This window comes from Schistocerca serialis, chromosome 8 (assembly GCF_023864345.2).
Source record: "Schistocerca serialis cubense isolate TAMUIC-IGC-003099 chromosome 8, iqSchSeri2.2, whole genome shotgun sequence".
In the NCBI taxonomy this organism is placed as follows: domain Eukaryota; kingdom Metazoa; phylum Arthropoda; class Insecta; order Orthoptera; family Acrididae; genus Schistocerca; species Schistocerca serialis.
This window is the reverse complement of record NC_064645.1, coordinates 347,458,631-347,475,038: the sequence shown is the minus strand read 5'-3', so window position 1 is coordinate 347,475,038 and position 16,408 is coordinate 347,458,631. Positions and strand designations below refer to the sequence as shown.

The 16,408-nt window shown below is 41.3% G+C and overlaps 1 protein-coding gene across 3 annotated transcripts in view; it reads left to right on the top strand.

Moving 5' to 3' along the window:
* Positions 1 to 16,408, top strand: part of LOC126416727 (integrator complex subunit 8) — a 153,049-nt gene that overhangs the window by 131,159 nt on the left and 5,482 nt on the right. The gene's annotated exons all lie outside the window — the stretch shown is intronic.

Genomic DNA, 16,408 nt, shown 5'->3' with positions numbered 1-16,408 from the left:
TGCGAACAAGAGATGACCGAGGCGTGTAACCAATGGCAACCCATACCATCATGCCGGGTGATACGCCAGTATAGCGATGACGAATACACGCTTCCAATGTGAGTTCACCACGATGTCGCCAAACATGGATGCGACCACCATGATGCTGTAAACAGAACCTGGATTCATCCAAAAAATTGACGTGTTGCGATTCGTGCACCCAGGTTCGTCATTGAGTACACTATCGCAGGTGCTCCTGTCTGTGATACAGCGTCAAGGGTAACCACAGCCATAATCTCTGAGCTGATAGTCCATGCTGCTGCAATCATCATCGAACTGTTTGTGCAGATGGTTGTTGTCTTGCAAACATCCCCATCTGTTGACTCAGGGATCAAGACGTGGCTGCACGATCTGTTACAGACATGCGTATAAGATGCCTGTCATCTCGACTGCTAGTGATACGAGGCAGTTGGGATTGAGCACGGCGTTCCGTATTACCTTCCTGAACTCACTGATTCCATAAACTGCTAACAGTCATTAGATCTCGACCAACATGAGCAGCAATGTCGCGATACGATAAACCGCAATCGCGTTAGGCTACAATCCAACCTTTGTCAAAGTCGGAAACGTGATGGTACGCATTTCTCCTCCTTACATGAGGCATCACTACAACGTTTCACCAGGCAACGCCGGTCAGCTGCTGTTTGTGTATGAGAAATCGGTTTGAAACTTTCCTCATGTCAGCACATTGTAGGTGTCGCCACCAGTGCCAACCTTGTGTGAATCCTCTGAAAAGCTAATCATTTGCATATCACAGCATCTTCTTCCTGTTGGTTAAATTTCGCATCTGTAGCACGTCATCTTCGTGGGTTAGCAATTTTAATGGCCATTGGTTTATTATTATGTCACACCAAGTGGTATCAAAGCTTCATGCCGTACTGGTCTAGAAACTTTTCCAGTTGCACCTATTATTCTTAAACCACTTACTTTCATGACAGTTAATTCACTCTTATTGGGAATGAAATCGAAGAATACTTGGGACAATGCACTTGCTTCACTGCCACTGTCAAGAAGACAACGCACAATTACTCCTGAGATGTTAGTTTTTATAATAGGATGAGTTATTCTAGTCTGAACATATTCCTCATAAAAGTCTTCTAAGAAATCCTTTTCAATCTGTTTCCAGCTAAAGTATTTTGTTCAATTACAAGTACATTTACATTCAGATTCACGGGGACATCAATCTCTACATTTTCAGTTGCCTTTTCCAACCTGTCCACCAATTTTAAATTAAAACACTTGACGACTTTCTGTACTATCATTTGTTGCACATCAGCTAAACTACTCTCTATCGCTGAGCAAATGCGTCCCTGTGCAACATTGCTATCTGTAATACTGTTGTCGGATTTTACAGTTTGTGGCAAGTCAATACAGCTAATAGGTTCCTTGACCTCATTATTACTGCTAGCCCCTTCATCCACCAACTACTCCTCTTCAGAACCTTGCAAAGCTGACTCCGCTTCGTCTACTGAAACTGCAGCCTTCAGATTGCCATTATTGTCAAAGATGTAAGCCTTTACTTCATTGTTGCCCTAATCTGATTCAAACATGTTAATTTGTTCCTCCCTATTGCTTGTAATGTTTTCTTACCCCTTCTTGACCCATTTTTCTAATGTGTCCAAATTGCTGTCAGCTATATAATGCGAGTGGTTTAGCACATCACTGGTACTGTCTGTTCCTGTTTCATCATCTCTGCTATCAGTTTGCAAGTGCTGACTGACTGTGGTAAGTGTTTTAGTTACTGGCTGTGTTACTATTTCTGCCTTGTGAGTGCCCGTTTCCTCATAGACAGGACTTAGTTTCCCACAAGTGGTCTGTTGTGTTCATTTGATTCAGAGTCAGAAAGGGAGAATTCTGCTGTCTGTCTTGCCTCAACGGTACATTATTTATATTTTGGCCTCCGTCATAATAATTACCGTGAAAGTGCGATGGCCGTGTACCTCCCCTTCCTGTGCCACGGTTTTGACCAAGATAATTAGGTCATGTATTCTGAAGTTCCATACTTCAAACATTCAAGTTCCCACTATCATTATTTCTGTGATTTACATGATTGTTAGAAGACCTATTATTATTATTATTTATTTATTTATTGGTCTCACCCTCTAATGAGCATGTGGAATCATTAATTAGCACTGGTCTTCCTAGCTTTCTTGTTCTTCTTTTCTTCCCAAAAGTTCATCATCCTTTCACTATGGGCCTGTCTTCTTCCTTGTGCCCATGCGTTTTTCAGTTTCAGATTCTTTTCTGCCAGGTTTTTGGTTGTGAACTTATGAGAGTTGATTTTCTGTCTGTACTCAGTCTGTGTGGTTTCTAGTGGGTCAATACCAAGTTCTTTGAGGTCACTTTGGATTTCTGTTAGCCACCGTGCCCTGGTTTGGCAAGTTCCTTTGATGATAAGGAAGATTTTCTTGGTCATTCTAGAGACGTTCATTCTTCCTAAATGGCTGTAGAATTTCAATTGTCTTTTCCATGCAGCTGATGTGTGAAACGTTCAGTCCTTGAGTACAGTTCTTCAGAGCTTTTGCGCATCCAGATACCACCTTGAATCTTGGGTACAAATATTTTCCTGAGTACTTGCATTTCCATTTTCACAGTGTCCTTGATGTTGATGGTTAATGATGATGTTTCAATTGTGTAGAGCACTTCTGGAAGAGTGACTGTATGATAGTGGTGAAGTATGGCTTGGATGGATAATGATTTCGTATTGTATGTGTTCCAGGTCATTGTATAAGCTTTATGTAATTTTTCTGCTCATGTTTTATGAGGTAGTTCTTTGTTGCCAGTGTTGCTGATCATTTCGCACAAGTACACGAAGTACTTAACTTGTTTGATGTCACCATATTTTGTTGCAAGTGGTTTAAAATTTGAAGTTTTGGAGTCCATGAATTGTGTTTCCTCCCAAGAAATTTGGAGTCTAGTTTTGATGCCAATCTCATGAAGTTTCTCAATGGCATGTTTGGCTTCCTCGGGAGTCCACATAATTATTGCTAGGTCATCAGCAAAATCAAGGCATCTTATATTGATTCGTTTGTCCTTTATTCCCATATTTATTCCAGGTATTTCTTTCACCTGCATCTTGATAATCTTGTCCAGTACCGGGTTAAAGATGAATGGGAACAACCCATCTCCCTCTCTCACTCCTGTCCTAATTTGAAAAGGTTCAGAAATTTCTTCCATGAATTTTGCTTCTGAGGTTGCGTCTGTTAAAGTCTGCTCAATTAATGAAGTGGTTTTATTTTCTACATCATATTCCCGAAGTGTATTGAACAGACTGGTGCGATGAATTGAGTCATATGCTTTCTGGAAATCTACGAAGCTGACTACTGTGCGGTTCGACTGACAGTGTTGCTGTATCATCTTCAGGTTGCAGATGTGTTCTGTGCAGGATTGATGTGGGCGGAAGCCATCCTGATATTCACCGATCTGGTGTTCTAATCTGGTGAGAAGAGCATGTGAGAGAATTTGTAAGCGACTGATAGGAGTGAAATGCCTTGATAGTTGTTGGGATCAATCTTGTCGTCCTTTTTGTGTAGATGGTGAATCAAAGCAGTTTTCCAATCTGCTGGTATGATTTCACTTTCCCATATATTTGCAATGATAGTTTTTAGTCTGTCAGCCAAGAGTTCACCTAGTTTTTAGTCTGTCAGCCAAGAGTTCACCTCCAATCTTGAGCATTTTGGCAATTACACCGTCTTCTCCTGGTGCTTTGTTGTTTTTCAGATGTGATACAATGTTTTGTATCTCCTCATGCATAGGTAAAGTTTAATCCTGGTTCGGGGTCACAACATGGAAGTCAAGTTTGTCTGCAGGTGGTTCACAGTTGTGTAACTTTGCGAAATGCTGTATCAGGATTTCACAGTCGGCCTTAGTATTCGTCTCAAGTGTCCCATCAGGGTGCCAAAATCAAAGAGTGGATGGCTTGAAGGTTGCTAGTTCTGCCCTAAATGTCCTATAAAAGTTTCTCGTACTGTTTCTTTTAAAATCATTATCAGTTTCCTCTAATCGTTTTTGTTTTTCTTTATGACTGCTGGATGGTTCCAAGAAGCTCTTCCCATGTTTCTGTGTTAGTATCTAGTGACTGTGCAAGCTCCTCTGCATGTCCTTTTAGGTATTCCAGTTCAATGCACAGCAGTTTAGATTTTTGGCACTTCTGTTGATTAGGTATGAAGCGGATTTTAACTTGTGAGAGAAAATTCCCTGCATGATGTCCTGGTCTGCCAGAATGCAAATGACCGGGTTTACCTTCGCTCTTCTGAATTAGGGCCTGAGGTAGTTGCTTTGTTGTTTCTGCCTTAACCTCTGCAACATTTCAGTCAAAACTTATCACATTCCAAATGATTATCCCTACTCCAAGATTATACCCCCCTGTAATTATCTCCATTGTAAAACATACCCCATATACCCACCCATGAATACCCACTCAAGCCTCACCCCTGCCAAAGCCTACAACATCAAAGACAGAGTTGCTTTTATAAATGCGTATGTCGTCAATATAATTATGTCTATCGAAAAGTGTTTCAAAAAAGGCTGGACTACCACTAAATTGGCTGAATGTATGAATGGGTATAGAAGAACTGTCTGCCTTGGGGACACCTAGTACCTAGCTTCTTGGCAAATTGCCCTCTAACACATCTTTGTATCCTGTCATCCTCCTTGATTTAAATTTCCATTAACATATGGCCCTTGTCTTTTTTCATTACACACTATATATATATATATATATATATATATATATATATATGTATATATATATATATATATATATATATATATATATATATAATGGAAGGAAACATTCCACGTGGGAAAAATTAAATATAAAAACAAAGATGAGGTGACTTACCGAACAAAAACGCTGGCAGGTCGATAGACACACAAACAAACACAAACATACACACAAAATTCAAGCTTTCGCAACAAATTGTTGCCTCATCAGGAAAGAGGGAAGGAGAGGGGAAGACGAAAGGAAGTGGGTTTTAAAGGAGAGGGTAAGGAGTCATTCCAATCCCGGGAGCGGAAAGACTTACCTTAGGGGGAAAAAATGTGTGGATGGATATGTGCGTGTGTGCGAGTGTATACCTGTCCTTTTTTCCCCCTAAGGTAAGTCTTTCCGCTCCCGGGATTGGAATGACTCCTTACCCTCTCCTTTAAAACCCACTTCCTTTCGTCTTCCCCTCTCCTTCCCTCTTTCCTGATGAGGCAACAATTTGTTGCGAAAGCTTGAATTTTGTGTGTATGTTTGTGTTTGTTTGTGTGTCTATCGACCTGCCAGCGTTTTTGTTCGGTAAGTCACCTCATCTTTGTTTTTTTATATATATATATATATATATATATTTTGTGAACTACTTTATTAATTTCTCTTCCCCTTAATCTAGCTTTACTTCTCACTCTCACCTTATCGTGTCTGGATAGAAGCTTGTTGACTGCTTACCGTATCTGACCTACTCTCTCTGATTCCTGCATCTTCATCCTTGTCTACACTTGTCCTCCCTACAAATGGATCCCTCTTATCCTGGGTCTAAGTGACCTGTCCTTTCATTTTAATGTTACCCAAAGTATCTCTCTCACTTCTCTGAGGAACCAACTTTCTGTTCTGAAGCTAGGAAATTCATCGCTTTTATACGAGGGTAATCCCAAAAGTAAGGTCTCCTATTTTTTTATAAGTACAGAACTCTGTGTGGCAGTTGGTCACACTGTTACGAAGAGTGCTTCACGCGCTGTGGGTAAACATGCGCACGTCACACTGATGCGCTCAGTCTTGGCTTGGCAGCTGTTGAGAATGGAGCTCCCATTGGATATTACCCCCAAGTGCGAATTGCTCAGTTATTTGGCTTTTGAATGCAAAGGGCACTGTGCTGATTGAAACCCATCGCCAATTGATGGAAGTGTATAGAGAGTCGTGCATGGATGTCAAGAATGCTCATAAGTAATGTAGAGAGTTTGCAGCTGGTCGAACCGAAATTCACGACAAACAAAGAAGCAGAGACCATCAATTTCTAAGGAGACATTGTTGAAGGTTGAGCAAAGCATGCGTGAAGATCAGTGGATCACCCTGGATTATCTCTGCACGTTGATTCCTGAGGTTTCCCAAAGCGCCACTCGCAGAATTTTAACGGAAACATTGAACTACCGAAAGGTGTGTGCAAGATGGATGCCCCACAGGCTGACTGAGGACCACATGCGGCAACGAGTTGATGCTTCCCGCACATTTCCTCACCGCCTTGCAGCTGAACAGTACAACTTTCTGGACTCAGTTGTCATGGATGACGAAACCTGGGCATACCACTTTACACCTGAGACCAAGCAACAATCACGCCAGTTCATAACTTTCTGAAAAGGGTGGCAGTGAGCTGGTATTACATGGGAATGCAAAACTGCCACAGCGTCTACAAAAATGCATCGACAGAAATGGTGATTATGTCGAAAAATAACTAAATCTTCAAGCTGTAAACTGATGTAAACCATTGTAGCAATAAACAGGTCTATGTACTTATAAAAAAAATAGGAGACCTTACTTTTGGGATTACCCTCATATGTGTACAGCATTACCAGCTCCTGAAGGTATGACCGGCCACCAATTCCGTCTCATAATTTATTAGTCTCCTCAGCTGAATTTTCCTTTGGTACAACTACAGCTGTGTATCACATAAGGACTTGAACCATATTCCTTCTTCCATACAGATAACACACTTACATTCCCAGGCCACTGCTTATGCTCCATACAACACTCAATGCTTCAGTCTGTGATACACTAACTGTCCTATGGTAAGAAAAAATATGTGTTTCTTTCCCAGATCAATCAATAAAGGTATTAATTCCTCATTGCCAAGACTTTGCATGGTTAAAAAAAGCAATGTTGGTACAATGTGTGATGAAACAAGTGCTGTATCATTTGAGAGATACAGAGGCGAGCAAGTGTGCTGGGACTTACCCCAGTTCACTGTTACTAGAGAGACATCGTCATAATGTGCCTGTGTGTAGCACACAAAGTATTGCGTCATAATCTAAGAATGGAATTAAAATTAATGTACCTTTTCTAAACTTTGTCAGTATATTCTTCAGTATATTGTCACGTAGAAGAAGGTGTAAACAGATGAATGACGAACACTAACTTCACTTAATGAAGGTTTATTCAGCACTTGCGCATACAAGAGTGTGGAGTGAACTGCCTCCGACCAGAACACATACGGTATATATACAGCTACAGAACATTCCAGTATAATGATCCTTGCCATTTGTGGATACTTCGAGAATGAACTCGAACCGAATATAGAAATTAAAATTTTACAGTTCAGGTGAGTTTTGAACTCACGACCCTCCATGCAATAGCCTAGTATCACAACCACTACACTACAGCGACTGTGCTACTCAGCTTATTCTGCAACATTGCTCCCTCCTTAAGAGAACAGCGTCTTGGTGTTACGTCATCCTAGTCCGGGAATGAGTCATTGGTCCTGCATACTCCGACTCCCGATGACTGATGTTCACCCTGGCGGTGATCTTCTTAGAACTTCCATTGCCGCTATGTTCTTCGTCACCTTTCCGCTTGTTACCTGTTGCTGGAGCTTTGAATTTACCATGGGTTGCAGGACCCTTATAGGGCTTCATTCAAAGGATGTGGACTGTATCTCTGATGTTTCGTCGTCTTGTGTCGGGATCGAAATCTTCAACTTCATAAGTAACATCAGACCACTGTCTTACAACCTTATAAGGTCCAAAGTAGCACCTGAGGAGCTTCTCAGAGACACCAACCTTCTGAACAGGAGGGAAGATCCAGACGAGGTCACCAGGCTGGTATACAACAGGGTGGTGGCTCACGTCATACCTTCGGCGATCGTTTTCTTGAGCCTGCAGCATGCGGAGTCGAGCTAACTGCCAAGCTTCCTCAGCTCTGATTAACACCTGGCCGACTTAGTTGTCATCCACATCATCAGGATGTAACGGAAACACAATGTCCATTGTCGTAGTTGCCTCACACCCATGGACCAGGAAAAATGGCTAAATCCTGTGGTGTTTTGTTTGGCGGTGTTGTAGGGAAACGTCATGAAAGGTAGCACCTCATCACTGTTCAACACTGACGAACATTGATTGCATGTCGGCCAAGGTCTTATTAAGCCGTTCAGTAAGCCCGTTAGTTTGTGGATGGTAGGCAGTTGTCATTTGATGAGTAATGTTGCACCAATGGTTTATCTCTGTCACAAGATTCGATTGAAAAACTTTCCCTCGATCTGTAATAAACGACCTTGGGGCACCGTGCTTTAATACAATGTCTTCCACGATGAATTTGGCTACCTTGAATGCTTTGGCTGTTTTCACGGCTTTTGTAATGGCATAGAATGTCAGATAATCAGTGCAAACAATAATCCATCTATTGCCACTAGCAGACATTGGAAATCATCTGAAGAGGTCAATTCCAACACACTGGAAAGGTGTTTCGGCTGGTCGAATTGGTATAAGTCCGCCACGTAATTTCTGAGGAACTGCCTTTCTCCTCTGGCACTCCAGACAGTGCGACACATAGTGACAGACACTCCTAAATAAACCTGGCCAGAAAAATCTCTTGCAGATCCTATTGTATGTCTTAATAAATCCTAACTGTCCGGCCTCAGGTGTGTCATGGAATTTTTGTAGAACATCTAAGCGCATGTGCTTAGGATTCACTGGTAGCCACGTCTTTCCAAATGGATCAAAGTTTTTCTTGCAAAGTAATCCATTAACTACATTAAATTGTCCTTTCACATACTCTGACCGATTTAAGGCAAGCATAATTTGAGATATCTTGGCGTCCTTCTTCTGCTCAGCAGAGAGATCCTGGAGTGCAGCGAGACAGTCCCTATCTTCATCAAAGTCTTGATGGTCTTGCACAGGGTTTCTTGAGAGACAGTCGGCATCTTGGTGTTTTCTTCCACTTTTGTACACCATGGTAATATCATACTCTTGAAGACGTAGTGCCCACCTGGCGAGTCATCCTGTTGCGTCTCTTTTCCATTCGAAATTTGCACCAGAACATCACCGATCCCATACCCACTGGCATCTGTGTGTAGTTCTGTAGGTGCTCTCTCATCATACAGACCAAGTACAGGGTCAGTTGTCAGGGCTTTTCACAGCACATGAAAAGAATCTTGTTGAGCACCACCCCAGATAAATTTAGCATCGGCTTTTAACAACTCTTAGAGCGGCCTAGCTTTGATACAGTAATCTTTCATAAAACAACGGAAATAAGAACATAATCCAAGGAAGCTTCTCACATATTTAGTACTATTACGAATAGGAAATTCCGTTATAGATCTCACCTTTCCTGGGTGTGGCTGCACACTTCGTTTGACTCAAGGTGTCAAAGTATTTTGATTTCGTTTGCTCCAGAGAGACACTTTCTTGGATTAAGTTTCAGTCCGGCTTGTTGGAGACACTTAAGAACGGCCCTCAGGCTTTTTGTGTGTTCATCAAATGTCTCTGAGAACACTATAATGCCATCTAAATAACAAAGACCCATCGTCCACTTCAGGTGACTTAGAAGATTATCCATCATCCATTCAAAAGTTGCTGGCACACTACACTAACCAAATGGCATTACCTTAAACTCATATAGGCCCTCAGGGGGTGATGAATGCAGTTTTCTCACGATCAGCCTCATCTACTTCGATTTGCCAGTATTCCGAGTACATGTCCATGGTAGAGAAAAACTTAACCCCCTTCAGACAATCTAGTGTATCATCAATTTGTGGAAGAGGGTAAACGTCTTTTTTAGTTATCTTATTAAGCTTCCTGTAATCAACACAAAAGTGCCAACTGCCATTCTTCTTCCTGACCATGGGCTCTGCGAAGACTGAATGATGTCATTCTTCATCATTTTCTCTACCTTGTCTCGTATTATTCAACATTCTGTTGCTGACACACAGTATGCTTTCTGGCTTATTGGTTGATGGTCTCCAGTGCTAATCTGGTGCTTCACCATCGATTTGTCTAATTCTCTCTTCACCTGTGGATTGAAGCATTCAGAGAACTCTTGAAGAATGGCAAGTAGCTTCTTCTGTTGTTCCTTAGTGAGATCTGGTGATAGTTGAGCTAGAAGATCTTGTCTCGTAGTGTTAGCACTAATTTTGTCCACAGACTCGGCATGGGAGGTTTCTATGATGCTCAGATGTTCTGCAATTAACGGCTCAGCATTTGCTATGCACATGCATCTTGGAAGGATGTGCAGTTCTTGGCGACAGTTAACTATCCATAATTCACCGAATCCATTCTTAAACGAGACGATAAAGGCTGGGATGACCAAGTTATTTTTCAGTGGTATGCTTCTCTTACATTGCACTACAAGATCCATGGGTTGATGCATGGCATGACACATGACAGTTACCTTTCTAGCTCTGACTGCAGGAATGATCACTACATCCAGCACACAGTCTCCACACACTTGGATGCACATCTTCCTGTCCACAGTATCTCATCTCATCTAATGTAATCTTCGAGCGACCACAATTTATAATTGCCTGAGAAGCTTTCAAAAAGTCCCATCCGAGAATGACGTCATGACTACATTCTTGTAAGACGATGAATTCTAAGGGCTGTATATGGCCACTTATATCCACACAAATGACACATCTTCCTGTAGGTTTTACATATTTCCCATTAGCCACCTTCTGCAGAGATGTTTTACTGTTGACAAATATGGCTTTCTGCAACTGGCGCTGGTACTTCTCTGAAATGACTGAATATGGTGCTCCAGAGTCCACAAGAGCTTGGGCTGGTCGGCCATCCACGAGGATATCGACGTAGTTTCCTGTCATTTTTGTAGTGATCAACCTCCAAGGAAGGTCGCACCCTGTAGTTTTCCATGTTGCGGCGGCTAGGTGATCGGCTGCAGCTTCTAAACGGTGATGGAGACCTTGATCGGAGTGTTGGGGAGCGTCCTCTCCAGCGGCTAGCTTGCGGCGATGGTGACCTACATCGTCCTGCACCCACATCTTCTTGTTCATCTTCGCCTTCCCAGAGTTGGCGTCGGCTAAGATCGGTCTGCAATCTTCTGGTGCAGGCATCATCTAATATCCGCCACCTTTCTCGACAATAGCGCACTGCCCCAGTCATTTCCAGTGGAAACATACTGGTTGGTTATCCTGTGTCCTCCAGATGTCAGTCTTCCTTGGTGCCCAAACAGGTTCTTCATGTGACATTGTAGGAACATAACTTCACCTGGGTCTTGATTTTTTTTACCGTTTTAAAGGGAAATGAAGGACGAGAGACTGGGTTCAATATCGGTTCCACTTCCTTCATTGTGATCTCTTGAAGCGTTTCGGTTTTTTACTCGCTGTGCGATCCAAGTGCCTTCTGAACTACTTCTCTCACTATCTGACGCAGAACACTTGTGAAAACAGTTTCTTCCTCCATCACAGACATCAATACAACGTTTGGAAGCTGTTCAAACTTCTTGCGCGTAATTCTTTTTTTATGCATTGTCTCGATATACTGACAATATTTTATGAAGTCGTCTGCTGTCGAAACCTCCTTCAGGAGTTTGGCTTTATATATGTCCTCGGCAATACCCTTCATGAGATGTGCAACCTTATCTTCCTCCTTCATTCTAGGATCCACTATTTTATACAGATCCAAGACGTCTTGAATGTAGGATACTGTAGTTTCTCCTGGATGCTGTGCCCTGCACTTCAATTTATCTTCAGCCTTGCACTTCTGTCATTGTGTGTCGTCAAAATACTTGCGCTGTTCCGCCTGGAATACTTCCCAGCTTGTGAACTTCTCCTCATTGTTCTCCTACCATTGTTTGGCAGTGCTCTCCAAGTAGAAAAATACATTAGCCAAACACACGGTGTCATCCCATTTGTTAAATTTGACTATACTCTCATATACCTTCAGCCACTTGTTTGGATCTTGGCCATCATCACCAGAGAACTCAGAAGGATGTCTCATGTGGTGGCACGCAGTTGCTGTCATCGTAATGTCCTCTTCTTCTTCTGTCTCCGATACATAGCGATCTGTTGAATATGGCTCGAACTCAGGTTTCTCGCCATGTAAATGGCAGCTGTGTCTGATGGCAGCCACTGTGTCGTCGATAATGTGCGGTATCATAAGTTCCAATACCCAGTGCCTCCACCAGAATAATGTCACATAGAAGAAGGTGTAAGTAGATGAATAACAAACACTAACTTCACTTAACGTAGGTTTATTCAGCACTTGCACATACAAGAGCATGGAGCGAATGGCCACAACATACATTGTATATATACAGCTACAGAACATTCCAGTACAATGATTCTTGCCATTTGTGGATACTTCTAGAATGTACTTGAACTGAATATAGAAATTAAAATTGTACAGTTCAGGTGAGTTTTGAACTCACGACCCTCCATGCAACAGCCTAGTATTAAAACCACTACACTACGGCGACTGTGCTACTCAGCTTATTTTAATGTTAAAATTGTTAAATCTCAGAATGATTGTATTCAACTAAATTTATTCACCCAATGTTTCAAGAAAATAAACTGACACTAAATAATGCAGCTAGAAAGCTAAAAATTGTTCAGAATGTGCAAATGCATCTCATAATCAACTGTTACAAGTCTCAACTTGATCAGAACAATATTTTGGTCAAAATCGGCATTTTTACGAAAACTGAAGGCGCTACATATTAGGCTCAGAAAGATGAAAATTGGTATGTAGCCTCAGTGTTGTATGAAAACATTAACTTTGTGACTCCATAAAGCTACCTCTATTAGTTTTCAAATAATTTACTAAAAACAAAATTTGGAACAGGAACATCCTTACTTGTAAAAGATTAATTATCATATTTGTATTAATGATACAAAGTTCTAATTACAGCACTTGATTACATTCATTAAATAATACAACTATACCAAGTTTCAAGATTTTAATGCAAATAACAATCAATACAAGGACTCTTAAAGAAGTAGTTCAGAGGTCATGTTCTACTGTCGCTTCTGTTCTAAACTTCTACATGGCAAAGTTAAAATGCAGTTGAACTGAAATTTTTTCAGTAACTAAAGCAAATTCAACTTTAATTATATAGAAATTACAAAGATTTTAAATTGTTTCACTAGATAATTATTTTTTTTTAATAATATACGTCTGAGAAAGTGGCCATATAGATGCTGCTGACTATGCCTTGAGCTGTTGCGCCCATATATAAATATGTCCAGAGGGACAGCAGAGAGATACTATGCACTGAGTTATAAATCTGTACGCATCAATCAAACGCCGGCTTATGTGCTGCCTCAGATGACGTTAGAACTAGGTACCTACCAAACTCATTCAGTAAAAGTAGGAAGTGAACTTGCAAAGACTGCCACTATCCTGAATCGCTTGGATTTCATGGTGTTTGTGTGCTGCCCATAATGTTGACAGAACTGTGTGGCAAGTGGTGAGATTATTTTCCATTTTTGTGATGATTAATTAACTTTGATTATTAGAAGTCAGGGCGATAGACCATTTTACTGGGATCTTACCATAGAGGTCGCCTCTAAACTGCTACGAGGGCTATGCCGAAAGTTTTTAGCAGAATGTGTGAAGAAAAATTTATTTGCAAAAAAACATTTACAACTTTTCAAAATACTCTCCATTAGCATGTATATATTTTTCCATTCTCTGAAACCACTTAGAAAATGTGTCAGTCCAAGCTTGTTTTGGGATGTCACTTAGTGCACTGTCGTACGCTGCAATGGCCTCTTCATTGATGAAAACCGCTGCCCTTGAATTTTTTCCTTAGTTTTAGGGAACAGAAAGAAGTCACAGGGGGCCACATCAGGTGAATAGGGGGGATGGGGTAACACTCGCACTTTTTACTTCTCCAGAAAGTCCATCGTTCTGGCAGCCCTGTGCGCAGATGCATTGTCGTGATGCAGTAGAAGGTGCCCACTCTTGGACTTTGGATGCTGTGACTTCCATGTGGCGATGACTTTTGGAAGACAATCGTTCACGTGCCATTCAGCATAGACTGTACGGCGTGTGTCCAAGGTCACAGAAGTGAGATGCCCAATCTGTGTGAAAAAAGTTGCCACCATCTTTTTTCCAGAGCTCCGACTTCGTCGAACTTTTGTGGGTGGTTCCTACCCTGGAAAGCATCACACAGAAAACTGTCTCTTCGTTTCAGAGTAATAATGGTAGACCCACATTTCATCACCTGTGACGATATTGTAGGTGTCTTGGAACTTCCCTCCATTGAATTTTTCGAGCATGAAACGACACCAGTCCACTCTCGCCTCCTTTTGGCTTTCTCTCAGGGAATGTGGCACCCAACGGGCACATCTCTTAGTAAGACCTAAGTGATAATGAACGATGGTATGTGCCACTGTTGATCCAATATTTAGGGTCCCTTCAATGTCACAAAATGTAAGATGTGGATCTTCTTTGATCATTTTCCTCACAGCATCAATTTTTTCAGGAGTCACAGCTGTTACTGGCCAACCGGGACGAGGTTCATCTTCAATTGACTGCCGACCCCTCGAAAAAGTCGCGAAACCAATTTCCAACTGTGGCCCTAGAAGGGGAAGCTTCACCAAAAACACGCAGCAAAGAAGAATGTCATTCTTCGGCACTTAAACCCTTTTTATAACCGTAAAAAACCATGGCGCGAAAGTTGCGGCGTGACAGCTCCATCTTGCACCGTCTCTGACTCAGCACTGCCTGTGCTTTCTTACCGCGCTGTGGGCGGATCACCGCTAGCCAGGGGCTGCGCGTGCATGTCCCAAGGTCGAAAAACATTGCTCTTTCGAATGAAAACAACTCCATTGTCCTCTGCCTTACGGTTTACGGGCTGCTAAAAACTTTTGGCATAGCCCTCTTAATAGTGCTGTTTATGATAGGGACATTATTATTATTATTATTATCAGGAATATTATTATGTTTGCACATGTGAATTTCAACTGAATATATTAATCAGTTAGAACTCAAAAATTTAATTTATAGTCAAAGTTCCTGATCCCGATGAGTAAATAGTTAGTAGGAACATTTTCTTTCAGTGAGCACAAGAAGAATGTGGACTAGCAGACTAGAGATTATGGTCAGTATGTTCTCCATCGCTTTCTGGCTGATAGCAGAATTAGTTTTCAGGCTCTAGTAAAAATGGTGAAGAGGAATATTATTTTACCTGTGGCATCAGCTGGGAAACTGAACGGTGAAAGTGACCCGTACAAAACAGTGAAATTGGTAGGCACTAACAGGATACCGAAGTGAAATATGCCAAAACCAGAGTGAAACAGTGCTGATTTGCCTGTGAATCTGGAAACTAAACTGTGAATGTTAGCCACAGTAACTTAGATCATGACGGAAGGAGGGAAGAGATGACACTGGATCATGGCTACCACTGTCGCTGAGGTTAGAAGAAGACTGTGCATCATTACAGAGCTGTGTGGACCTCTGAGTTACCTACAAGCTACTGCAAGCACTCACTGGTGCGCAGCCCCCCTGTAGCTACTGCAGTAGGTGATACTTGCATAACTGCCACAGCTGCTGCTGCCTGCATTACGTCACGACACATTGCATCACAGTTGCTGGTACATTGCACCGACATCACTTATCAAGATCAAGCAATTAAGATAAGTCAAGAATATTTAAGTTATTTGTTAATTGTTTCTAACAGGCTATTAAAAATGAAATGTATTGATAAGAGTAATGTGAAAGTTAAGATGGAAGCAATCTTTGATGATGAGTCCTCAGAATTAGAAACTGAAATTAATGAGCCACGGTTCTGTCAATGTAATAAGTCCAGCATCTGAAGTAAAGTTCAGTGTTACTGCAAGCTAGAACCATTTTCTCATGAAGGGAAATTGAAGTTGCGGTCCAAAAAGAAAAGGTAGGATTAATACAATTATCAGATAATGATAATAATATATCAGATAAGTTCAGCCAAGTCAGGGAATGCTAGAAACTCCTTTAAAACCAGTGGGAATGCCAAGTGGTAAAGCAGAGCCACCAAATTGGATGAAATTACTGTTTGCTGAACTTCTATCACAAAGAACTAAAGGACAGCAGTAAAACACTGAACAATAAGTTGGAATCTGATAGCAAACAGTTAAGTAGTAAGAGTAAAGCTAGTAAAAAAAAGAACTAAAGCATATTATTAAAGCATTAAAGGATTAAATTACCTCAAAACTGAATTGTTTAAATTATAAAATCTATTCTAACCACCATGATCTGCAAGTCAGAGTAGGGCAACAGTTAAATAAATTGCATAGCACTTTCAAAACGAAAATTAGCGAAGTTTGCAAGGATTTCAAAGATGCGGATGAATTATGGAGGGGAGGTTGTGAGAAAGTATAGGCAACAAATCCAAACTTTGCTCTAATTGATTTAAAGAAGAAATACTTAAGTAAATGCCTGTCAAAAAGATACTAAGAAAGTA